At 42.1% G+C, this 27394-nt stretch overlaps 1 long non-coding RNA gene across 1 annotated transcript in view; it reads left to right on the top strand.

The window, feature by feature from the left end:
* The window catches only part of LOC142827328 (uncharacterized), a 143886-nt gene extending 132862 nt beyond the window's left edge, over positions 1-11024 (top strand). The window contains exon 3 of the long non-coding RNA XR_012902014.2: positions 10641-11024. This is a non-coding gene — a long non-coding RNA (uncharacterized LOC142827328). The remainder of the gene's footprint in view (positions 1-10640) is intronic.
* Positions 11025-27394: the final 16370 nt, after the last annotated feature.

Below are 27394 nucleotides of genomic sequence, written 5' to 3'. Positions count from 1 at the left end.
GCTAGTTTGATAACTGTGAAACTACTTTAAAAGAGCAGTTGCTTTAGGCCTGGGATTCAGGGTTTAAAACAGAAAGTACAGAAGAGGTAAGCAGTAGCATTCTTTGTTGAAATGGAAATGGATGGAAAGGACAGAGAAAGAAACCCAGAACCTGGTTTTTTGTTTTGTTTTTTTTACATTAACTTTTCTTATAAATCCTTCAATCAGGAACAGACATGTTGATTGCTACTCAACAGTTTCCTAGCTATCTCCAAAAATCAAAGACTTACTACAGCAGGAACAAACAAAAAATAACCAGTATGAGCTATTTATAGGAGGAGATGATAGTTCCAATTATGCATAATAAGTGTCCACACATTATCCACAAGAGTACTAAGTGTCCACAAGAGTAGTTATTAATGGTTCACAATCCTGCTGGAAAGGTATAACAAGTGGAGTTCCGCAGGGGTCTGTTTTGGGACTGGCTCTGGTCAATATCTTCATCAACGATTTAGATATTGGCATAGAAAGTACGCTTATTAAGTTTGCAGATGATACCAAGCTGGGAGGGGTTGCAACTGCTCTGGAGGATAGGGTCATAATTCAAAATGATCTGGAAAAATTGGAGAAATGGTCTGAGGTAAACAGGATGAAGTTTAATGAAGACAAATGCAAAGTTTCCACTTAGGGAGGAACAATCAGTTTGACACATACAAAATGGGAAGCAACTGTCTAGGAAGGAGTACAGCAGAAAGGGATCTAGGTGTTATAGTGGACCACAAGCTGAATATGAGTCAGCAGTGTAATGCTGTTGCAAAAAAAGCAAACCTGATTCTAGGATGCATTAACAGGTGTGTTGTGAGCAAGACATGAGAAGTCATTCTTCCGCTCTACTCTGCGCTGGTTAGGCCTCAATTGGAGTACTGTGCCCAGTTCTGGGCACCACATTTCAAGAAAGATGTGGAGAAATTGGAGAGGGTCCAGAGAAGAGCAACAAGAACGATTAAAGGTCTAGAGAACATGACCTATGAGGGAAGGCTGTTTGTTTAGTTTAGAAAAGAGAAGATTGAGGGGGGACATGATAGCAGTTTTCAGGTATCTAAAAGGGTGTCATAAGGAGGAGGGAGAAAACTTGTTCATGTTGGCCTCTGAGGATAGAACAAGAAGCAAGGGGCTTAAACTGCAGCAAGGGAGGTTTAGGTTGGACATTAGGAAAAAGTTCCTAACTGTCAAGGTAGTCAAACACTGGAATAAATTGCCCAGAGAGGTTGTGGAATCTCCATCTCTGGAGATATTTAAGAGTAGGTTAGATAAATGTCTATCAGGGATGGTCTAGATAGTATTTGGTCCTGCCATGAGGGCAGGGGACTGGACTCGATGACCTCTCGAGGTCCCTTCCAGTCCTAGTATTCTATCATTCTATGATCTATTCTGGGAAAAAGCATACCCAATTGTAGTCTGACACACAAAGGTAAATTCATACGTATACATACATTTTACTCCTAAAATAATAAGTAAACATATTTAAAACTTCTACCTACAATATTATTTCAGTAAAAAGCTCAGTTCAGCTTGTGTTACCAGTGCCTTAATAATTTCAGTCTCAATGTTATATTTCATATAAAATAATTCATAATGAAGAGTGATAGTAGAGTTTGTCTCTCCTTCTGTTTTATTTATTCAAATTTGCTGAAAATTTTCTGTCAGCAGTTCTTTGACCTGCAGACTACTGTGAGCATACAAATCCCAAGCTGAGTTGGTTAAATCTGGTGGACTTTACGGTCTGTGTCGTTCTGTTCACAAAATCATCGCACCAAGAAAATATAGGACTGGAAGGGATTCCAAATCCCTGCACTCAAGTCAGGAATACATAATAATTAGACCATTCCTGGCAAGTGTTTGCCTAACTTATTCTTAAAAACCTGTAATGATCGAGAGTCCACAATCCCTCTAGGTAATTTGTTCTCATGCCTATCTTCCCTGGCAATTAGGAATTTTTCCTATTGTCTAATTTACCTTCCTCCCCCAGCTGCAATTAAACTAATTGTTTCTTGTCCTATCATCAGAGGTTAAGGAAAATTAATTTTTCTGCTACCTCATTGTAACAGCCTTTTATATACTTGAAAACTGTTAATGTATCCCTCCCTCAATCTTTACTTCGCCAGACTGAACAACCCATTTTTTTCAATCTTTCCTTATAGCTCATGTTTCCTAGACATTTAATCATTTTTGTTGCTCTTCTCTTGACTATCACTGATTTGTCCGCATCTTTTCTGAAATGTGGCACTCAGAACTGGACACACTACTGCATTTGAGACCTTATTAGCACTCAGTAGAATGGAAGTATTAGACCTTCTGTCTTGCATATGACACTACTGCATGTCCAAGAATGTTTGCTTTTTGTGTGTCTGTGCAACATTACTACACAATTGATTTATATTTAGCTTGTGATCCAGAATAATCCCCAGAGTACTTTCTGTAGTCCACCTTTCTAGACAGTCATATCCCATTTTGTATGTGTGCAATTTATCAATCCTTCCTAAGTGCAATACTTTGCATACGTCCTCAAAGCATGTCATCCTACTTACTTCAGACCATTTCTCCAGTTTGTCCAGATCATTTCAAATTATAATTCTGTACTTCAAAATATTTGCACTCCCTCCCAGTGTGATATCATTGAAAACTTTATAAGTATATTCTCTATGCCATTATCTAAATCATTGATGAAGATTTTGAATAGAAGCAGACCCAGTACCAATGCTTGTGGGACCCCTCTCAATATACCCTTGCAACCTAACTGTGAACTACTGATACTAGTCTCTAGGGAACAATTTTCCAATTAGTTATACAACCACCTATTAGTAGCTCCATCTGGGTTGCATTTCCCTACTTTGTTTTTGAGACGCTTATGTGAGACAGCATCAAAGACTTACTAAAGCTAAGATATACCACATCTACTGCTTCTCCTTTATCTATAAAGGTTGTTACCCTGTTGACGAAAGCTATTACACTCATTTGACATGATTTGTTCTTGACAGATCCGTGCAGACTATTGTTTATCACCTCATTAGGTGTTTGCAAACTGATTGCTTATTTGCTGTAACAATCTTTTTGAGTACTGAAATTAAGATGACTGGTAATTCACTGCAACTCTGTGAATGTTGTTTCTAATTTAAAATTTCATATTCAAAAATCATATTTTCTAACACAGGAGGCCGGCACAAGGCTTAGGCAACACCTAAATCCCCCATGGAAATATCTACACTACGAAATTATTTAGAAATAAATAACTCCTAAAATAACTTTTCTGAAATAGTGTGTTGGCACTACAGGGAAGTCACGAAATTAGTCTAAGGCAGGCTCCCTTAATGTGGATGCACTACCTCGATGTATAGCCCCAGGAAACACCAGGGAGTAATTACTTTGAATGACTCTGGGAAGTAGTTATTTCAAAATACAGTAAACTTCTGATAATCCGGAACCTTTGGGACCCAGGGGGTGCCGGATTATTGGATATGCCGGAGTACCGGAAGGGGGGCTATGAGGAGTCTGGAGGGGGTGTGTGTCAGCGGGGAACTGCGCAGCGTGGGCAGCACTCCCAGCAGCGGCAGACTTGAGGAAGCCAGGGGCAGAGCAGCTGGAGTGCTGCCAGACTGGTCCTGCTGCGTTGCTCAGGTGAAGCTCTGTCCCTGGCTTCCCCAAGTCTGCCGCTGGTCAGTTTTAGCAGCAGCAGACTTGGAGAAGCCGGGGGCAGAACAGCTGGGGTGCTCCCGGGTTGGTCCTGCAGCGCCACTCAGGTGAGGGGCGGCGCTGCGGGACCAACCCGGCAGCACCCCAGCTGCTCTGCCCCTGGCGTCCCCAAGTCCGCTGCTGGTCAGCTTCAGCAGCGCCAGACTTGGGGAAGCCAGGGGCAGACCAGCTCCAATTGTCCGGCTGGCCAGAGCACTTTCGGGTTCCAGTTGGTGCCGGACTATCGGGAGTGCCGGACCACTGGATGCCGAACAATAGGAGTTTTACTGTAGCAGCAGCGGAGCATTCACACCACTGTTATTTCTAAATAACTATTTTGAAATATGTGTTATTCCTCGTGGAAAGCAGGAGTTATTATTTTGAAATAACCTTCTGGTTATTTTGAAATAATGGGCTTGGTAGTGTGGACACTCCACTTGTTATTTCAAAATAAGGGGAGTTATTTTGAAATAAATCTCTAGTGTAGACAGAGGCTACGAGACCTCACAGGAAAGCTTAAAGAGTGTTTAAGAGTCATTGCTATTGTGCTGACCCCATGCACAGCTGTGAATTTCACTCTCTGTGGATAGTCTCCATTAGTCACTTAAAACGTATTATTTCCACAAACATTCCTGCTGGCTAATTTGTTTGCTGAAATAGTCATATAAAGTGAACATGAAAGAGAGGAGCAATCACAATTGAAGTGATTTTGTAAAAACAAACAAACAAATGAATATTCTTTTAATTCCATTAATGACTTTCTGGGGGGAAAATTAGCTTACTTTTGTAAGACTCTGAAGCAACACTGAAGACACACATTGAAGAGAGGTTTGTATTTATTCATGTATTTAAATTGATAACCAATCTCTACTAGCCTGGGGAATGTTAAGAAAGTTGGTTTCATCAGGAGGTGCTTCCACAAGTGTGAGGATGAAATTTGCCCAATAAACTGACCCTGAATTGTAGCATCAGTTAAGGGTGCAAATTTGCATCTACCTGCCAGTTCCTAGATGTTAGCTACAAACTGGAAGACCAGTTCCTTCAAGGGTTGCACTCACTGTCTTGTTGCCCCAGGGTGAAAGTGCACTCCTAGTATCCTGATCACCTCCTGATATGATGTGCCAGTCTGTGGTGCGGAGAAGATCATGCAACGGAGAGCTTCAGATGTCACTTCCAGGACTGCCACCAGCAAGAACACAACAAATGCCGTGATCCATATGGTCCATGGCAAGGATGGGCTTCCTGGAAGTACAGGCAGTCCCCAGGTTAAGTACAAGATAGGGACTGTAGGTTTGTTCTTAAGTTGAATCTGTATGTAAGTCAGAACTGGCGTCCAGATTCAGCTGCTGCTGAAACTGACCGCCAGTTGTGACTTACATACAGATTCAACTTAAGAACCCCAAGTCCCCAAGTCAGCTGCTGCTGAAACTGATCAGCAGCTGATTCCAGGAAGCCCGGGGCAGAGCAACTGTGCCTCGGGCTTCCTGTAGTCAGCGCTGGTCAGTTTCAGCAGCGGCTGACTTGGGGACGCCTGGGGCAGAGCAGCTGGGGTGCTGCTGGGTTGCTCCAGTAGCGCCGCTCCTCGGCGCTACTGGACCAACCCAGCAGCACCCCAGCTGCTCTGCCCCAGGCGTCCTGATTCAGCCGCTGCTGAAACTGACCAGCAGCGGCAGAATCAGGACGCCTGGGGCAGAGCAGCTGGAGTGCTGCCGGGTTGGTCCAGTAGTGCCCAGAGCGGCGCTACGGGACCAACCGGCAGCGCCCCCGCTGCTCTGCCCCAGGGTCCACAACAAAAGTCTGGTCTGCTGGGGGGGGCACACTAGCTGCGCCCTCCCCCCCAGCAGACCAGGGACACGGGGAGCAAAGCCGCAGAGGCGGGGTGCCGCGCCTCTGAGGCTTTGCTTTGGCTCGGGACCGCCGCTGCTGCGGCTTTGCTCCCGGTGCCGCTGGTCTGCTGGGGACCATCTCCGGCAGACCAGGGACACCGCGAGCAAACCCGCCGCAGCTGCGGCTTTGCTCCCGGTGCCCCTGGTCTGCTGGAGACGGTCCCCAGCAGACCAGGGGCACCGGGAGCAACTTTTCTCGCCCCGGAGGTCGATGTGGCTGACCGCTGCCTGCGAGCTCCGGGGCGAGAAAGCCCCGTTCGTAAGTGCGGATCTGACATAAGTCGGATCCGCGTAAGTTGGGGACTGCCTGTATCAGGAATGGGACAGGTACAGTCATAGAGGCTGGGAATTGTAAAGTAGCTGGAGACACACTTGGGTCTGGCATCCTTGTTGCGGCTGTTGTATTCCACTAACTTAAAGACCACTCAGATTTAAATGCAAAGAACAACAAACTCTTATTCTAGGAATCTTATGGGCATCCTCCATCTTGGTCTTTTCTCCATGACCCTTTCCTCCTCTTCCCCTTCTCTGTTCCACTTCCTCATTTCTTAATGGACCCACACCTCCTAAGCAGCCATTCCCAAATACTACGCACCACAGAATAATATAAAATTAACCTGGCACACATTAAATGAATTAAAAACTGGCTAACTGATAGGAAAGAGTACATAAAGCTCATACCACTATTTGGATTTGCCTAACACCAAGCAAACATAATGGGAGACTTTTGATTCAATATTCATAATTATTCCTGTACAAAGTACTCATGATGTTGAATAGAAATTACCTCATTCTCAGAAATTCAGAGAAACTGCAATGATCTATGCTAAATTTATACCTGGACATAACGCCAGTCAGATTGCATGGATAAAACTCTTCAGATTTTTTTATGAGAGGACCTCCTCACAGCCAGTTTGGTGGGGATTAACTACATAGCATATTTAATCATTATATGCATTTTGAACTAAAAAATCCAAAGTCCACTGAATTTGATTGGAATCTTGTTCTGATAACATACTGAGAAGTTTTATTTTTTGGCTGCGCCTTTCTGTTTCATTTTGCCCTGTGACTATTAATACTCTTTCTGATGTGCAATGTAAAAAGAATCTATTTTTTTAGTCTTCATAGACATAGGGGAACTCATAGTGGAAGAAACTGATTCATTTAACTGGCTTATGTGGGCGTGGGAGCTTATGGATTTAGCAAGCCACAGGGGTCCAGGAAGATAAGGGGGAGGACGAATTGCACTGTGGCAGGATTTTGTCAGTTTCAAAGTAGTACGCCCAGTTTCACCTCTGGGTACCTCTAGGCAGCTGTGCCAGTGAGAACTAGTATTTGAATGACAGCTAGAGTTTTCAGTCTCGGTAGGATTTCCGTCAGCTTCTTATCTGATTGACAAATATAGTAACTTCTCCCCTATCAAGTGGTTAAACTTTTCTGTGGTGGAAATGTCAAGAAATGCCAGAACAACTACAGCTTTTACTTCTAAGGTGTGATATTTGTGGATACCCACATGACTCATTCTATTGAAAAGACTGAGGATAGAAATTCTAGTGATAAACTGATAACAAACCTTAGTGCAAGACTGGCTAGGAAGAGTGTATTGGTGTGAAATATTTCCTGGTAAATACATGCAGTACTCTGTAAAATCAGCAGCTATATTTTAAAACAAATACATTATTGTGAATGTAATGTCTCTGAAAGACGCTTGTTTTAACAGCTCTGGAGAATGAATCCTTTACTTATCAATATGTAGCAACAATGAAAGCTTTTCCACACTGTACTGTTAATACATCTAACTGACTGTGATAGGTAGGGGGAGAATTAAACTATGATCTCTCTCCCATGTTGCCATGCATGGGAGTACAGTGGCTGTGATTGGCAGTGATTATTCTGTATGACACTTAGTAGAAAAGTGCTTATTACTTTGCTGGGGAATGCTTGCTTGCTTTTATGTAATGCAAGAAAGATTGCTTTCAAACCCAAGAAGTTCATTCATTAAAACCAACACATTTAGAACACACAAGCAACATGGCACATCTGCACTTTGTGGGGGGGAAAGGAAGGAGGTGAGACTCCAGCACTTTTACAGATTTGTATATGTTCAGGTGTCCTATGCAGTCCTCCTGTCAGATGTGCTGTGCAGTGGAGGTTGCCATTCAACAGGACTAAACTGGGGAGGGGATTGAGTGCATTGGGAATCTGCATGGCTGTACAGGGAAGGGACGGATGCGGGATGCAATGGGTGTTGACTAGGATTAGGATGGTGGCCAAAATGTGTTGGTAGTGACAGGGGAGTGTATTAAAAACAGTTTTGGGATGCCGGCTGCAGGGGGGTGATGCTCATGGAGCTGCTCTGTCTGCAGTGCTAGCAATGGCTGAAGTGTTTCAGCTTGGCACTCTAATATTTAAGAGCCATTCTGTGGCTTCGTTCTGGTGCTCAGTATTCTCCATCTGTTTCCTCATCTCATTTTTCCTCCACTCCCTTAAGTCTTTCTTTTCAACAGCAGCCTATGGCATAACAACACACAACAAGTCCTTTTTATTTTGCTGAGGCCGCTTCCTTGCCCTGTGCAGCTGTTCAGCTTGCGATAACAAGGAAGGCTGGGATCCCAAGGTTAAATCTGTGAAGCCAAAATGCAACATTGTACGGAGAGGCTATTGTTAACACTAGACAGCACTGACATGACCCATTTTACACACCAGCCCTTACACGTAACTATCACTGACTGGCTGTCCCAGAGCAAGTGCACATAAGACATAAAACTGCTCAAATGGTAAGTTAACCACTGGGGCAGGGGATTTCATTGGTGCAGGACCTTCCTGTAGTCTGGGAAGAGCCAAGAATGCAGGAGAGTCCTGTGATCAAACATGTCCACAGATTTTCCACAGGCTAAGCTCATCCTGCAAGATATTTTGCTGCTGAGCGTGAGAAAGAAAAGCAAGGGAAGGTCTTTTGTGAGACTGCAGCTTCCATCCTGGCTGTTCTATAGCTTGCCTGTGTGCAGCATCGCCCTCTCCCTCTTATGACATAGTGGCGTGGGAATGTTACCTTGAATGGCCTAGGAGAGATTATCACACAGGTGCCAAGATTGATTCCAGCAAAGTGGCTAATTTTCCATGACTTCAAAATGTAAAAGGCAAACAAAGGGATCGGTTTATTGTGCTAACATGGTAATGTTGGAAATTTGGCCTGAGACTGGGATTGCTATTTATTTTGAACAAGCTCTTCATTTGTGTAGTCTCTTGACATTTATGATCTATATAATTTTGTAATTGTAGGCACAACTAAATCCTTCCAGAAGGCCTGTATTTCAGAGCTGTTATTTATTTCAGCCTTATAACAAAGGATATAGTTCTAGTCCAGGGATGGGGAACCTCAGGCCTGGGGGCTGGATGTGGCCCTTGGCTTGCCTGGATCCAGCCCCTGAGGGTCAGTCCCGCCCTCCCCAGGGGAGCCCAGGCTGGTGCTCCAGCCCCCCTGCTGCCTCCCAGGAGCTGCAGTGCACAAAATCTACTAGGCTTAGCCCACCCTAGGCTCTGGTGTGCAAGGGACATGTGGGGAATGTCTTTCTCTTTCTCAATCAGGGGCTACCATGAAGAACTTTTTCCGCTTCTCACTGGTGTGCGGCACCTGACTGATTTTTCCAGGGTCAGTGGCCCCTGACCCGAAAAAGCTTCCCTACCACCCCTGTTCTAATCTGTCATGTCTGCGAACCCAGCAGATATCAAAAAATTACAGGATATGGTACTGCAGGTGAATTATAAACACTATAGGAATTATAGCCACTTCCCTGGGGCGCCATTTTAGATTTTGGTATCGGGGGGGGGGGGGGGAACCTGTGCATGTCATGATAGTGAGAGGTCAAAGTGAGGGCACTGAGGGTGGGAGACTATGACACAATTGGGGGAGACCAAACCCAGTTTCCGTCTCCCTTAGGGAATAGGGCAGCGTGCGAGCAATTCCCAGCTTTGTCCTTCCCAAACAGTGCTTTAAATCGGCTGCCTGTACATTTCATTGGGTGACCTTTTTATGTTATGTTAATGAAGGAGTAAATAATATTTCCTCATTCAATTTTTCCACACCATTTGTGATTTTTTTAGATCTCTAACACATCATCTGACTGCTGTTGTAAATGGGTTGATATTTCTAATAAGTTAGATATCGGACAGAGTTTGTCCATATTCTCTTGGAACTAAGTATTATAAATCTTACAGGATTCATCACTCACAATGTTATCTTAATTAACTGAGGTGCCTTTTTATCTCAGGTTGATACAAAGGTGGTTTTAGAAAATGATAATGTTTCTCATTAATGGTACTCCTTGTGTCTTCCTGTATCACTTTATTGTATCACAGTGTGGTTCACCATTCCTCCTAGGCCCAGTAAAACAATCGCATGGTCTAGCTTTTCCATACATTTATCAAAACAGTCACCCCCAATCCTGCAAAATTCTTGTTCAAAGTCTCCATTTCAAGTCTTTACCAAAGGGATCACTCCTTAACCCCACAAAGCAGCCATTCACCAGCTCCTGATCTACCGAACACTTCCCGAATGGTTCCTTTCTTCAAAATGACTAACGCGTGTGCCAAATTCATACTTAACTTTGTGGACTTCATCACTACCAATTGTGCTTTCTCCTCTAGGCAGTTGTTTATTGGCAATTTTCCTAGACGCCAAAAAAACCCCAGTGAAAAATACAGAAGAATTATTTGGTATAGTCTTTTTTTCCCTCACATCCCTCCTGGAACTTTTATGACCCTTATCAATACATTAGCTACATGCCACTGAAAGTGGCACCCTTAGCCAAGTCTCAGTATAATTAGGAAATTGAGAAACTTGTAAATTCCTGCATAGTTGAAGTAGCCACTGTTGTGGTTTGTTAAGGCTACTTACTTTGCGTGGTTAGTTACGTGTAATGAAGATAATCAGTCATTGCATGTATAACATCATGGAGTTTGTAACCTTTAATCTTGGGACTCCATCCTGGATATTTTCCTACCTTTGGACTCTCACTGGACATGCTCATTCTGTCTTCCTTACAGGCAGCAACCCAGGGGGTCTTCTGTCACCGTAATGTCATCGAGGAAGCTGTCAGTGCCTGAAAAAGAGAAGAAAGGAAGAATCAGCTTATACCAGTTCACTTACCTGTGAGCATCATTAGCCAGAGATTCTTCTTCTGTGGGGCCAGACATCGAGGGACTCCTCAGTGATCCTTCCCATGGGCATGGCTGGAGCCCCTGGGTAGAAAGTCCTGAACAACTTCTCTGTGGCAGCCACCATCAGTCAACTGTACTAAAGTCAAGAGATCTGAGTGTGTGTGTCTGAGCTTCATGCCCCATATGATGTCACTGTATCGCTTCTTTCATTTTCTTATTATTATATGTTTTCCCTTTTTTCTAATTTTGTACCAAAATCAATAAATAACACTCCCCTTTGTTCCACTTTGCACCTTGTCTCTGTCATTTGAAGGGAGGGGTCCTTTGGGGGCAATCCTACAAGTGATAGATCCTGACAGGGGGATCAAATTTGTGTCATCTAGGCAGGGAGCTTAATTAAACATCACAATTCTCTTTTTTTTTTTTTAAATCATTGCTTACGTTAAAGCTCTGTGCTAACAGTTGACAGTTGCAGCAGGACCCTTTGGAGGATTAGCCTCAGAGCTGGTTCCTGGTTTTATTTTAAGCTGTGAACAGTGCTGGATTCATTCCACCAGCTCAGGGTAGGTCTGAAAGTGGCAGCTGTGCCTACTTTTGCCATTGTGTCTCTAAGTCCCGTCGCTAGAGGGGACTAAGGCAGGAGCTGTGTGCATGACTACATCTTGGCAGTGACTTTTTCTTTTCTCTGTCACTCCCTTTGGTTTATGCTGGGAGCAGCCCAGTTGTTTCAGAATCCTGTTACCAGCAATAGGAGCTAGGCAAGCTGGGAAGTAGTTAACAGTAACTTTGGGAGTTGCTCTTTTTACTGGTCTCTTTGCAGCCTGGTAGGGGACTACTAACCGATTTGGTCAGAAATGCGTTTGAGGATTGGAGATGGATACTTAGTGTCCGAAAGCCTGTTTGACATAGTTTCCTTTTCTTTTCTTTTTTTTAATATGACACCTTTTCTTTGTAGTTTAGCAGATTCACTGCAGTGGAGGAGTGGTGGTGGTGCCAGTTGGTAAAAATCTTTAACTGGCAGAGATGGACATTTAGTGTAAGTGGTGTCCCGTCCAAATTTGTTGACGCAGTCTCATTTTATAGACTGTAAGGCCTCCGCCCAACTACAGTCAACTACTCTGCTGGCTGGAGAGCTGCATTTTTAAAAAATTAAGTTCTCATGCAGTCTTTTCATAGAGGATTGAAGTAAGCAGCCCTTAGGAACAACATGGAGTGAGTATTTAACCTCTGTGATGGGATGTGCAGTATAATAAAAACACTTTGGATCACAATTTGGAATTATTTGGCAAAGGGTGTAATCCACGGAAGTCAGAATTTATGGCAAGTGTGAATTCTTTAGCCAAATTTAAAACACTACAGGAGAGATCTGCTGGCAAACCCTCCCCAAAGCAACAGGCTAGAGCCATTTTTTACTGAATCAGGAGATATCTCTGCTGACCAAGGGAGACAGTGAGGGCCAAGAGGCCAAGAAGCAAGAGCAACTTTTAGAGAAGCAAGTTGCAGATCTAATAGCTGAGAAAGCCAAAGTAGCATCACTAATACTCCAAGTCTCCCAGCTGGAGAATCAACTGCCGGAGCTTAACCAGAGAGTGACAACTGCTGAGCAAGCAGCTGAGGAGAGATTTTTAGTTACAGGAGTAACAAGCTGCTGGTGGACAGCTTTTAAAGGGAGCATGTGGCAACTCTACAAAACCAAGCAATCATTCTAAATGCCAGCAGTGTATTCAGAAGCTCCTAACACAGGTGCAGCTGGCATAAGGAATAAAGGGTGCTGCCAGTAGTGACCCATTGGTGGCAGACCCTGAGGAAGGTAAAGTCAGACACAGATTTTTAATGTGAAAACTTGCCTCCCAAATATAATGAAGGGCCACCCACCTTTTGTGATGCCATCTGCTCCAAATAAGCATGAAAGAGATGGTAATAATGATGATAGGTTCCTGCTTGCACTGGTGGTCATGACAGTGACAAGGTGTGAAGGGACAAACCAGTCACCTGCTATCAAACATGAGACCAAGGCCTTAATGCCAGAAGAGGCATGAGCTTTTGGCAAACAACTTGGCACCATGCAATAAGTAGAATGTATCTGATGGGTAAGCTTAGATCTCTGTAACCCCAAAAGTAATGCAAGAGGACGTTGCAATGGTACTGAGAGAGGGTATGTCTCTGGAAGACTTTTCTATTTTGCTATATGATACACTTAGTGGATAATAATAATTAATAATAACCAAGTGGATATGTATTTAAGTGTGGTATAAGCATATTACCCTTATGAAAATATCACTGGAAAAGCTTATGCAGAAAAGCAAGGGTCAAATGAAAAGCCTGAGAGAGATTTTCTCTTGAAAAAAATTATTTTGATTGGCTGAGTTAATTGTTAATTTTGGAGAGGTAATAACTTATGACACCCCCGAACTGCAGGCAGTATAAGTACCAGAGGTAAGCCCCAACATAAGATTAGCAATAGGGCCCCATCAATACCTGCCATACCAATCTAGGAGAACTGGACACCAAGGCCTATTAGGACCTCTATGTATTAGGGATCCCTCGGTCTTCAGAGATTAGATGGTGCTGGTATTATGGGGCTTGACCTCCTTACAAAATTCAATGTAATAGTTGATCTGCCAAATAGAATATTGAGCAGAGCTCAATCAGGGAAAGCAAGAAGTTAGTCCCTGCTGTATACCACATTGCCGTGGTACGATCACTTGAGCAGCTGCTTGGGGAAAAGGTGTAGCACAAGTGACCATGTAACAGTGTTGGTCACATCAAAATTTTGCTGAGAGAAGATCAATGCCTCAACAAAGACTGAAGGTCCAGCCCCCAAACCTATCTGGCAGTATCTGCCTATCAGCAGAGGCTCTAGTGGCAGTATAAGGCCTACCATGAATGCCATAATGGAACAAGGGGTGCTAATGACCTATAGGAGTATATGCAATTCTCTGATCTACACTGTAAAAAAGCACACAGAATTTCCTGGCAATTTACCATTGATTACCAAGGACTGAATAGTGAGATACCTAGATTGGCTCCAGTAATCCACATTTCTGGAGGTATTGGCTTTGATAACTTTGGGCCCATATTGGTGTTTGGTGCTAGACTTCTTTAAAGCCCTTTTTGCCATTCCTTTTCATCCATCATGTCACCATAAATTTGTATTCACATGTGATAACAGGCAATTTACATTCACCAGAATGCTCCATGGCCTGCACAATGTGACAAGCACGTGTTATCAGCTAGTGGAGGCAATTTGGAGGGGGTCTGACATATACCAGTGTCATCAGTTAAATGGATGATATTCTTATTGCTACTAAGACCAAAGAGGAGAATCTTAAAGCTCTGGATGAGGTAGTCAAATCTGCTGGCTTCTTAATAAACCCTAGCAAAACCCAGACATTAAAACAGTAGTTGGTATACCTGGGAGTGCAATTGAGCCCCACATTAGTAGGGTAGAAATAACATCTACACTGCTTGCTCCTACTGACATAAGCACTCTATGATCTTTTCTAGGTTTACTTCGCTTTTCCCATGTGCTAATAGAAAACTATAGTGAAAAGGGTAAGCCGCTATGTAATGTCCACAAGAAAAATCAAAAGTGGCAGTGAGGACTGGAGGACCAAAATTCTGTGAAACATCTAAAGGAAAGTTTGGTCAGGTTGCCAGCTCTAGCTTTTTTCCAATTGGACCAGCCATACAATTTGCATTTGGCCAACAGAAAAAACTTCAATAAGTGCTATTTTGCTCTAGCAGCAAGGAACATCTATTAAGCCAATCGCTTAGGGCTCCAGAAACTTAAAATCTTTCTGCAGGGGAAAGTTAATTGACTGAATGTTAGCAAGAGCATTGGCTGTGGTTTGGGCATTAGCCCACAGGGCCTACTGGGATGTCACCAGTAACTCTCAGAACATCACGTACCCCGGTTAAATATAGTCTAATGAGTAAAACCAATGCAGGCAGAGTTAGCCACCTCAGGCTGGCCAATTGGACTTGAATTAATAAGCAGCGATGACTGTTGAAAAGGCCAACGGCCATAGTATAGCACCCTATGTGCTCTATATAACTATTCCTGGAAACAATGGCAATGATCATGAATGTCCCATTCCTCCCATAGTACCCCTGAAATTACATCACCCTTTCAGACCAGAGGAGACATTGAGAATGCTAAAGTCCAAGGCAGAGACCCATGGGTTGTAGATGGCAGTAGCATGCACATTGTTTGGAAAGCCACCACTGGCTTTGCTTGCCTTGCCTTGCACCTCAGGAAAGGTGTTTTAGGGGTCAATTAAGCAGCACTCAGCACAAGCTTCTGAATTAGTTACACTTATCTCCGCCTTCCAGCATGCTGAAACATCAGCAAATATAACCATATGTACTGATTCAGATGGGGTTTGTCTGGGCTTTTGCAAACCGGGTGGTAGTCGGAAGGGGAAGGCAGATGTAGACAGCTGATAGCCAGCCTGTGGCCTTTGCTGGTTACATTCAAAATTCTGGGCAACTGGCAGAAAATACATGTTTGCATTCAAAATCCAGGCCCACCGGAAAAACCCTTGCAGAAATATCAATACTAAACAAGCAAGCTGAAAAATTATCTAACCAGGCAGAAGGAATGGGCCATGGATGGGACTATGGATGGGCTCCATAAATCTCAGAAAAAAGCATAGAAGGCATATTAATACAATACTATCTAATAAAATAGCTGCATACCAAGAAAGATTGTGGAATCTCAATGGGTACGTCTACACTAGTCCCCTAGATCGATCTAGGGAGGCTAATGAGGGCGACCGGAATTGCAAATCAAGCCCGGGATTTAAATATCTCGCGCTTGATTTGCATGTTCCCAGCCGGTCACCATTTTAGAAATTGACTAGCCCGAAATAACTGCCCGCGTCTACACGCGGCAGGGAAATGGGATTCCAATTTAAAGCCCTAACTCGAATTAGCTGGTATTCCTCCTGCAATGAGGTTTACCAGCTAATTCAAATTAGGAGCTTTAAATCGGAATCCCGTTTCACTGCCGCGTGTAGACGTGAGCAGTTACTTCGGGCTAGTCAATTTCTAAAATGGCAACCGGCCGGGAACATGTAAATCAAGAGCGGGATATTTAAATCCCGGGCTTGATTTGCAATTCCGGTCGCCCTTATTAGCCTCCCTAGATCGATTTGGGGGCTAGTGTAGACGTATCCAATCACTGGAAATTTTTAAGAGCAGGTTAGACAAACCCCTGTCAGGGATGGGCTATATGGTGCTTGGTTCTCCCATGAGTTCTGAGGAATCAACTGGATGATCTGTCAAGGTTCCTTCCAGTTCTATGATTCTATTATACTATTTTTTCCACAAGGGAGCTGCCTCATTTAGAGCATAGAATGGAAACATGAATTAAGATTGTGCAAGGAACTGTAAATCTGGTTATTTTGAGTTCTTGACTTTGCATCCTAAAATGTTCTTTTGATACTCTCCAAGAGCACAATGGTGTTCTTTTTATATCTGTAATTTAAGATATTGCTTGGATGTCTTTGACAGGATGTTAGAGGGAAACTGTTCATGCAGCATCTACTACTGGTGGACCTGAATCTGATTTGCAGTGATCTCCCTTCTCTTCAAACATATAAAAGCTAATTACAGGCTGAAAAGATGGCTTACTGGCTCCTACATAATCCTGGAACAGTGGGAGAAATGAGGTGTGAGACAAAACCCTCAACTGTGAACACCAACAATGAGAAATGAGGTTTACTGGAGCGGTCAACAAAGGCTTCCCTTGTCGATCGGGCCGCGTCTAGACTGCCGCGCTGTGCTGGATCAGCTGATCTTCGGCACAGCGCAGCGGACATTTTTATTTTAACGAAGTGGGGATTATTTAAATCCCCGCTTCTTTGACTATGCCGAGTAAACTATTTTACATGGCTCCATCGACAGAGCCACGTAGTCTAGATGTACCCCAAGAGTTGGGAGGGAAATGAAGGATACAGTCCCTCTCATGGCAGAACTCACATACTTAAGACCATACTACACCATTATCAAAATTTTATTTACATATCCCCAGATAGATATATTGAGTCTGTGACTGCCTAATCCTTACCTAGAATTAGGAATGCAGAATCACTGATTATCAAAATAAACTGTTTTTAAATAGTTTCCCCTTGTTATACACTGCTTTTTTCTTCTTTATACCAAGTTGATGAAGTTGCACTGTTTATTTTGCAATAACTAGGGTAAAATGATGGATTAAGTCGTGTTTTTATAAAATGCCTAGATAAGAAAATCACCTCAGAACACATCACAACCAGTTACGTGCTTTATTGCATAAATGTGATCAGGCATCTACCCTGGGTAGTTTGAAACAGCAGGGCTTATCACAACAGGGGTACGTTATCAGAGGAAGTATGTCAGAAGGATGCCAGTTACCCTAATGGGATCCGTGTGTCTATATATGAAAATGTATCTGTTGGTTTTACTGCTTAAAATCCTTGTAAGATGTATATATTCTTTCTTTCTTAGGCTTAGATATGCTGCATGTATTTTGACATATCTATGGTATCTATATAATTTTATTATCTGATAACACCTCTCTCTGGGAACTGTCCCTTGTCTTAGCAGAAGGCTGCACTCTCAGATATCTATTCAGTCTTTCTGATCTCTAACTTCTGTGATGAAATAAAATTTCCACTGCTTATATGTCACGTTCTTCTTAAGGTCTAACCCAAGAGATGCTGACGTGGCAATTACAGCTGTTGAGCACCTCTCAGTTAAGGTTAGAAGAGACTTATTATACACCATCTTTCCTATAAATGGATGAAAGAAGGAGAGGGTTTGGCAGAAAAATTATTTTGTCTAGGCAGCTTCTCAGATCTTGACCTGCTCTAGTGCTAGACTTTTACCTTGTTTCCTGATCTTTGATACCAATTTTCCTGCCTTTTGATTCTAACCGGATAGTGGTCCTGATCTTCTGTCTTCCATTCTGACTTGACTGACCTTGACTCTAGGGTTGCCGGATGGTTTCAGAAAAAATACCCAACAACAACAAAAAAAGGACCAGGAAAAAGTTTGTTGAGACCAAAAAAAAAAAAAAAAAGGAGAGGACCCCGAGAGTTGTTAAGCAAAAAAAACCCCAAAAAATCAAAACACACTATGGCCCCTTTAAAAACCACATGGTCAGGCTTTTTGGCCCTACAGGCTGCCGGTGGCCGCTTGCCATCTTGCCTCCCTTAAATGGGCCAGACAGCTCCCTGGTAAGCACCAAGGTTGCCAGGCTGCCTCTGTATTGAGCCGGATAGCTCGGGATTTTCGCCTCCTGGCCAGGAAAAGTCAGAAAGTACCGGAGATTTTAGGTATCCGGTATTTTCTGATTTTTTTTTTTACCAGACAGGAGGTGAAAATAATGGACTGTCTGGTCCAATACCGGACATCTGGCAACTCTACTTGACTCTTGTTTCTGAGACCTGTGATTCCTCCAACTGCTGCATTGTTACTCCTGTTCCTGATTGGCAGGCCTAACCCTGCTGTGATGGCTAGATCAGGCTGCTTGTGCCATGGTTAGGGCACATCTACACAGCAGGGCTAAAGCTGAAATAAGCTATGCAACTTGAGCTACGTCAATTGCACAGCTTAAATCAAAATAGCTTATGTCAGCTTTTGGCACTATCTACATGGCAGGAAGTCTGAGAAAGAGCACTCTTCCTCTGACTTCCCTTACTCCTCATAAAATGAGGGTTACAGGAGTCGGAGTAAGAAGTCCTCCAGCTCAACATTATTTTGACATTGTCAAAATAACTGCTTGTAGTGTAGTCGTGGACTATGTTATTTCAGAATAATGTCAGTTATTCCGAAATAACACTGCTATGTAGAAACAGCCTTACAGTGTAATATGTTCATTGTGACAATTGACCAATTAAATGGCACGCTATCCAAAACTTTTTAACTGTCAAGAAACATTCAAACACATTCTTCAGTCAATCCCTGTTCAAGAATCATGTACCTAAATGCCACATTCTTTAACAAAACATGCACTGAGAGATACGTGCATGTTTAAATACTTTTCCTGAATAAAGATGCTTTCCTGAATCAAGACCCTCAGGGGCAGGGGTGTGAAATCTGTTGTTATGAAGCAGCAAGGCTAAAATGTTTGCCTTCAGATAACAATTAGATTTCATTTTTACTAGAAATGGGCTTAAGACACGAAATTCAAATCCAATTTTCCCCTAAAGCATGAACGTGTTTGGAGCCATCTAAGAACATTAGATTCATATGCCCAGCAATCATTTTTAAGATCTGGATTTCAATTTCTCCAGTTTTTGTGTGTTTGTGTCCAAGGTTTTCATCTGAGCCTTTTCTCATCATTCTGAATGGTGCATCTGTTTATCATCTTCCTGTACCATTAAACCCCTTTGGACCAGATTCTGTTTCAAATTTTTATAGAATTCTTTCCTACTTGGCCTTTTTCTTTGTCCCTAAACATCTCCTTGAATGTTTTTGGAAATTTTTTATTTTTTCAAAAGGAAGAAAAGAAGAAAGAGAAAGGTTGTGGCCCAGATATGTACTAACACTTTTCTTGAAACATCTAGTCATATGCCTATAACCTGAAAGACTGAACCACTTCTTGGAATGTTTATGATTAAAAATCTATAAAATCTGAGCACAGTAACTACAGGCAATATTGCTGAAAAAAGTATGGATGTGGATCTGAACTGCTAACCAGGCTTGCCAGTCCTGTCAATGTATCTGAGAACTATTCCTAGATGGCCTGTAACAGAGAACAAGGAAGGATGGAAAATGAAAAAATCTGACAAACTCCCAGAAACAGAGCTTGTTTTTTTCTCACTCTTTTCCTTTCATGTATTTTTGCTTCCCCTGCTTTTGAATTTACTCTATTTGAATTATGATGAGTTTATTTTCAGGAGTTGCATTTTCTACCTCCCATGTTGAGTGAGAGAATCACTAAAATAAGAAATATTCAGAGTAAACTTAAGACATTGTAAAAGTATTTCATTAAAATACAGCCTGTTTTTGTGATATACATTTTTGAAGTGGGATAGGAGAAGATGCCACTGTGACTGGTAGATTGACTGCTTTGCCACAATGTTTATTGAGCCTAATGGAATGCTCTATTTCAGATCTCTACCAAACTGAAACCCAGGGACATTGGGATTTAGGCTGTGTTTCCTGTATATCTTATTCATTCTCCTCAAATGTCTAACAAAGAAAATACCTATCACCCTGCTGAGATGTCAGGAGACAAAATGAATGCTCAGTACTTCCCCTGAACACTTTCCCTACTGACCTGTTGCTGTGTACAGCTCTTAAAGGGGACAGGACCATGGCCTCCAGCTTGGGAACTGGAAATGGCTAGACAATCCTTATCCAGTATACTAACTGGCCCACACAGAAGGACTGCCCCCTCACCAGAATTTTCAAAGGTTTCCTATGCTGTGGACCCTATATATATACACACACACAATCACATTGTTTATACCTTAAAAAGTAGGTGGTATATTTTCATGTAGCAGAATTTAATACAACTAAAATAGTGTATTTTGTCTACACAGTATCATTGATAAACACAAGACACAGAAAACAGCAGATCATGCCAGCCTGAAATGTCCACTCACATTCACTAGCACAACATTTTTTCCTTCTGAAGGTTAGCTGAACTCCAAAAAAAGCAGAGACCATAGATGATGGAATGTACAGATAAATTAGATTTTAAAGTATACTTTATATGCTAATAACCTAAATTCCTATTGCTAACACAGTATCAAATTTTATTTTTAACATATTAGCCTTCAAAATGTTCAACCATAGCATGTTACATAGTGAAGCATGTTACCTTCATGGGAAAAAAAGAACATTTTTACAATCTCTTTAACGAATCCTAAATTAAGTGACACTTTAAAAATTTGTTACTATATTGCCAGAGGCCATATAACATTAACATATATGTTTATTGTATTCTATTAATGCTGACATTTAATGTTATGATTATATTTGTTTAAAAAGTCAGGATTTTTCAGTTAGTTACTGCACAACTCCAACTTGCTTTAATGCACAACAACTGTAATGATCATAGGTAAGAAATGTAAAGTCATTGATATCGTATCTCGCTATTCACTGCATAATAGTTTCAAATGCTTCCTAGGGCATCATAAGCATATTCATTTATGAACTCTTTTTGGTTTGGAAAGCATGATCAGCTATGTAAGTTTCTATTTCCCTAATTACTTTTTTCATATTTGCAATATTTTCTAATACTAATTCTGAATTTATATTTAGAATATAAAAAAAACCTATAATATGAGAGGGAACCCAAACTATTAAGTCCATTTCGAGGTAGGCTTGTATTACAGTAGCTTTTGGCAAAGGGAGGACTTTGTATCTGTTTGAAAATGTATATTGTAAAGGTTACTGAGATAAATCTTGTTGCCTCTTGACACACTGCTATCTTTGAAATATACTTAAAGAATAGAGGTTATCACCATTGCCTCAACGATGATATTTACGTATCATGGTTTATATGAGGAAGAATTAATCTTCTTATCTATGGGACTATCTACAGTAGTTATGTCTAGCAGTCCTACATTAAGCATTAAGCTCATTAAGACTAAGGGAATTACACATTATGCCAAGGAATTTGATTAGATGTAACTAAAGGACAACTGAAACCTAATGAGCTAAGAGCTTAATGTAAATACTGTTAACTGTAATGGAACTTAATTAGAGAGCTTTTTAGGATACTTCTGTTTCTTTAAATATTTTGTTTGATGCCTATCAGCTCTTGAACTGTGGGGTTGTTCTACCAGTTAAGTCAGAAGTATAGAAAGGTCAATATATTTTCCAACTCACGTTGAATCTGTTTACATTCATACTATGCTTAATACTATGTTTATGATCTACCAGAAATTGTTTCCTTGGTTGCATGCAAAATATTTAGTTAAACTGAAGCGCCTTAAAATTTAAATTTAATTAGATAATTGACTTTAAGATTATGCATGAATTGCTATATGACAAATAACACCTATTCACTACAGTCTGTCATCGCACTATAGCACAAACTATAAATGAAAGCTGGCTCTGATTTCCTAAACATAATCTGAACTTGAAACAAACTAAAACCTACAAGCTTGCTGTTGCTCTGCTGCAAGTTGAGGAGATAACAGATGTTATAATTCCTTACAATGAGTTGTAGCATCACTGAAGTAATCAACAGGCAGACAGAACAAACCAGTGAATCCTCCAGAGAGAGCAAGGTGAAGTGGAATCATTACCTTGAATTCACAGAAAACTAGCAGATCAGTGTGGTCTGGTGGATAGGGTATCACACTAGCTACATTACATTCACTTTCTGAGTCCTTGCTTTAAAAAACAGTAGATAACCATTTCAACCCAACCCTGAATACTATATAATATCTCATGAAAAGAACATTTTTGCCAAGACTAAGGATCATCACAATTACTGCATTACACAGACTCTTTTCTTGTCCACTGTGCCTTTCAAATCTTGGTCTACTTGGGTGTTCCCTGCAAGATTTTGGAAATAGTGTGTATGTACTCATTTTGAGACTAAATTCTACCATCCTTTCCATCTCTTTTCCTCTTCCTGTTTTATGACCTGATTCTGCTTCTATTGAAGTGAATGGCGTAGATTTCATTGACTTAAATAGTACCAGGATGTTACCATTAATATTTAGTGGAACCTTCCCATCTCATTTTCTTTCCATAATGTCTTCCCATAACTTTCCATAATATCCTAATTACACAGTAAAATATAGGTTTATATTAAATATCATTACATTAACAACATAATTTGCTTCACTGGGAGGTTGTTCTAAGGCTTCTTTGGCTGTCCCCCTCCCAACATATATTACAAATTAGTTATATTTAATTAATGTTGTCAGTCTCCTTTCTGACTCCTAATTCCTATATTTACTTCACTATTGTGTATTTTTCACTTCGAAATCAAAGTGCATAATATTTTAGTGGTTTATTATACTTAGATTTTTATTTCCTCTAAAGGACTTTCAAGGGACTTCAGTTTGTTAAAGATACGTGTACTTCTTTACATTAAATTTTCACAAACTTTCCTTTACCTGTAGGATTGCCATTTTTTAGACATTTTTCTCCAAGCCAAAATCACTTCTTCATAAGGTTCGGATGTTTACTTCACAAGATGCTTACCCTATGTTACTGTCACGTGGCATTGTTGGTAATGCAAGCCTCATTATGACTATATTGCATCATTCTGAAGATATTTTGGGACTGTGGTAAATGTCATGTATGCCAGGCTCGTAGGACATGGGACAGTCCTGACAGAACTGTGACATCCCTAGGTAACCCATTGATGCAATTCACATATGATTCCATCTATTCATTTGCTCTGAACCTAAAGAGGTTTTCCTATACCTCTTCTCTTTCTGTATGTAAGAGCTCAGAGAGATGCCCCGGAGCAGATCCTACACTGTGGGAAGCATTGGAATGTTATACTCTGATTCACTGGCTGCTTGGCAGGAAAGAGAGAGGAAAAAGTGATGGTACAAATGAACACAGGACACTTGAAAGCTATGATGAGCCAACTGCTAGTGTAAAATCAGCCTCTGGACAAATCCCATTCACGATAGACATGCAATGGAAACGTGTTCAGTGAAAATATAATCTTTTTTAAAATAAAAATACAGCTTTCATATTATTTGAGCTCGGTAAGATACAAAGCAAAGATTTCCCCTACTTTCCCCACACACTAGATTAAATAATCATTGGTTAATACTAGAGTTGTGTGAAATATTTGCTTTGAATGTCAAACTGACTTGAACTTCACATTGGGTTTGAGGTTTGGTGCATTTGAAAATCTAAGCTAATTCTTACATAAACTTGAAAACATCAGTTGAAGACCATGTAACTTACCTCCTCTATGGCTGATCTCTCAAGTGCCCCACAACACATCCCAGAACTTTACTCCTTCTTAACACATTAGCTGTCTACAAGAAGCACAAAACATCTCCTTGCTTCTGCTTCCATGACCCAATGGCATTCTGATGATAAAGGAAAAAAGGTAAGGAGGGTATGAGGATTTTTTTTTATTTGTGTGCGTGTGTGTGTGGAGAGGGGGGTGAAGATGGGAGGAGAGAGTAAATTGAGAGGGAAGATGTGACTTTGGAGAATTTCCTGGAAGTGAAAAATTCAGTGAATGTGACCCTAAACCAAAGCCACTTGATTTAGAGATCTCGTCTCCAGTCAGAGCTTGTACATATACATTTCACAATTTGCATTTATTTATTTTATTTATTTATTTATTTGTAATTTGTAGGTAGATCCTTTGACTAGGGTCCCATTGTGCAAGGCGCTATACAAACACAACAAAAAAACTTGGTCCATGTTAAAGCTGAATGAAATTTTTTGACTGTAGCTTTTCGGAAGGAGGAGACAAAAATGAAAATACAGCAACACTGAAACATTTTGTAAATTTTTCTTTTGAAACATATTCTGAAAACTCCAGCCAATGCATTTTGACATTTTTGCTATGACGTACCTCAAATGTTCAATGTGAAGTAACTTTTCATTTAGAAATTTACCAAATATATATATATTAAATTAAAAATGAAATGCTCAAAACTTAAATAAAATGTTTAATTTCAAATAAAACTTTTTGTTCAATGTGGAAATTAAAAATCAATTTTTAATTAATTGAAAATTAAAAAAAAACATTTTTGGTTTGATCCTAAATGCAATTTTTTCAGATTTTCCGATTTTTCATTGAACCAGAAAATCTTATTTATACAGCTTTATTTCTTGTCCCAATTAGTTTACAGTCTAAATAATTAATGTATGCTGCCTACAAGTTTAATTTACTTTCCCAAGTTCATTTGTCTTGAATCCTGACCTATGTTAATGTTTTCCATGGACTTGAGTGCTTCTAATTTCTACAAATAGCACTGATAACAGGGATCTTTAATTAGACATCCTTGCTACATTCATCCTTGTAAGTTACTTAATATTCAACCTGGAAAGCATGACAGTTTCACTGTTTGAATGTATAAGTTGTTTGCATTGTTGAGATGCAGCTTATAGATCTCACACACTCTGCTAGCTCTGCCAATGTACTGTAGTATCCATGGGTGGCAGGTTTGTATAATTTTTGGTGGTCGTCCCCCACCCCCTGTTAGCCATGCCTCTGGAGGTAACACACTCAGGGCAAGATGGACACATGACCAGAAGTAAACGGTGTCATGTCACACCTCTCGAAGGGCTTTTCCCACCATCCTCCTACCAACAGGGATTAGTCTGACCCCCACCAAACCTCGCTCATGCAACTATCCTGAAGTTGCATTAACCCTATGTGTGTGACATTAACTCGGGGGCAGAGATGCTGGGGAAAGTGTTCCCTCTAAGGCTATGTCTACACTCGCAGCTTCTTGCGCAAGTACAGCTGTTCTTGTGCAAGAACCCACAGAGCATCCACACTGCCCGCCTACTCTTGCGCAAGGAAATTTACAGTACGGCGTGGTAAGAGAGGGCATCTTGCGCAAGAGCTACACTCTTTTCTAACAGGTGTAAGCTCTCTTGTGCAAAAGGGCAGTGTGGATGCTCGGCAGAGATTTCTTGTGCAAGAGACCCCTATGGCTAAAATCGTCATGGGAGCTTTCTTGGGCAAGAGAGTGTCCACACTGCCATGAATGCTCTTGTGCAAAAGCACAGCTTGCACATGGCAGTGTGGACGTGTTCTTGCGCAAGACTTCTTGCACAAGAACTCTTGCACAAGAAACCGCCAGTGTAGACATAGGCTAAAAGATTCCCCCCATGAGCAAAATGAATTTTGTGTTGTACACCAGTACTGAGTTCATGTGGCTTGTTTGGATGTGCCACAGTGGCACCCAAGTTGTTATTAAATATTTTTAAACCTTTACCTTTTCTCTCTGCTGCCATGTCTCCTCCCCTTGTTCCATCAGCTCCCCTGGTGTCTGCTGCCCCAACCATCCACCCTCCTCTGCTGTCCTGACTCCTTCCCTTCTCACTGCCCTCAGCCCTCCTGCAACTGCCCCCCTCCACCAGCACTTCTTTCCCCCTTGTGCCACTCCTACCCCCCTTGTGCCATTCCTACAGTAGCCCCACTCTGATCATGTGAGCTACCTCCCCTCTTCTAACACTTCCCTCTACACACCTGCCCTGCCTCTCTCCTCTGGTGCTGGCCTGTCCCCTGCAGGTGTCTGCCCTTCTGCTTCACCCCCAGAATCCCCTGGCACCTGCACCTTCCCTTAGCCCTGCACCCTGCTGGTGCCTCTCCCTTCCCTCACTGCCCCTACCCCCTTTGCCCTCTCTTTCCCTGATGCCCACCCCCTCACCACCTTCTGCCCCCATTCCCCTCATGCCCTTCTGTGCCCTCACACATGACTTGCTCCATCCCCACCTTCCTCATGCCCACCCCTCCTTTCAAGCCTTCTCCCAGCACCTCCTCCTCCAGCCCCCAATGCGCTTACCCTCTCCCCTTCCAGCATCACCCTATCCCCCTCCCACTGAAACCTTTTCCTCATTGTCTGCCCTTGGCCCCCTGGCATTTGTGTCTCCTCTACCCTGTCCCTTTGGTGCCTTCCCCTTTCTTCCCCCTCTCCTCTCCCCCTCTGCACAAGCCCCTTCCTCTCCCAGCTCTCCCCTACCTTCTGCCTTCCACTTTGCGGGGTCAGAGTCTGTGCTCCGTCCCCAGACTCGGAACCTGCAACTCAGCCGCATGGTGCAACACAGCACCGAGCAGTTTTAAAATCCCGGGCCGTGATGTTACATCACGCCTGGGCATCTCCACGTCCACTGGTTCGAGCACGTCATGCAGGGCAGCAGCAGCCGACAAAGGGGAGCTCAGTGAAGGTTGCGCATGGCAGGAACGGGCCGGTGCCGGAGGAGAGATGCTCTGGGGCCGGGGTGGGAGGATGCGTGAGGGGGCCGGGGTCCACTCCAGCTCCAAATATTGGTCAAGCCTGGGCACCACGAGCCCATACAACTCGCTGCCCATGGTAGTATCACCCTCCTAGCAAATGTTTCAGGAAATCAAGGGGATTTTTTTTGGGGGGGGGGAGAAGAGTTCTAGTGTGTATTCAGGAAATTACCAGCTTCCTTCTTTTAGAAATACTAAATATTAAGAACATAAGAATGGCCATACGGGATCAGATCAAAGGTCCATCCAGCCCAGTATCCTGTCTGCTGACAGTGGCCAATGCCAGATGCCCCAGAGGGAGTGAACAGAACAGGCAATCATCAAGTGATCCCTCTCCTGTTATCTATTTCCAGCCTCTGACAAACAGAGGCTAGGGACACCATTCCTATCCATACTAGCTAAATACACAACAAGAAGCTCAAATGAAGGGTTTTTCTGGTGTCACTCACATTCACTCCTCCTACCATCTCTCACTCACTCAAAACACATCACCGTTTCTCCCCTTTCAACCAAATCAGATTGTCCTCCCTTTCAAGGCCCTTCATATCTCTGACGTGTCCTACTTATCTGATCTTATTTCTTAATGCATCATCTTTTCCTCCTTTGTTCTGCCAGCCTCATCTACAGTTTCTCACGCTTGTCTCTTTTCTTTCTTCCTTCCACATCACTCTTTACTGAACTGGGCCATAAAGCTGCACATTTTACTCCTTCACACATGACCATGTCACTGTCCAAC

Source organism: Pelodiscus sinensis, chromosome 2 (genome assembly GCF_052426305.1).
Source record: "Pelodiscus sinensis isolate ZL-2025 chromosome 2, ASM5242630v1, whole genome shotgun sequence".
In the NCBI taxonomy this organism is placed as follows: domain Eukaryota; kingdom Metazoa; phylum Chordata; order Testudines; family Trionychidae; genus Pelodiscus; species Pelodiscus sinensis.
The sequence above is the reverse complement of the archived record's forward strand: the minus strand, read 5'-3'. Positions and strand labels throughout refer to the sequence as shown.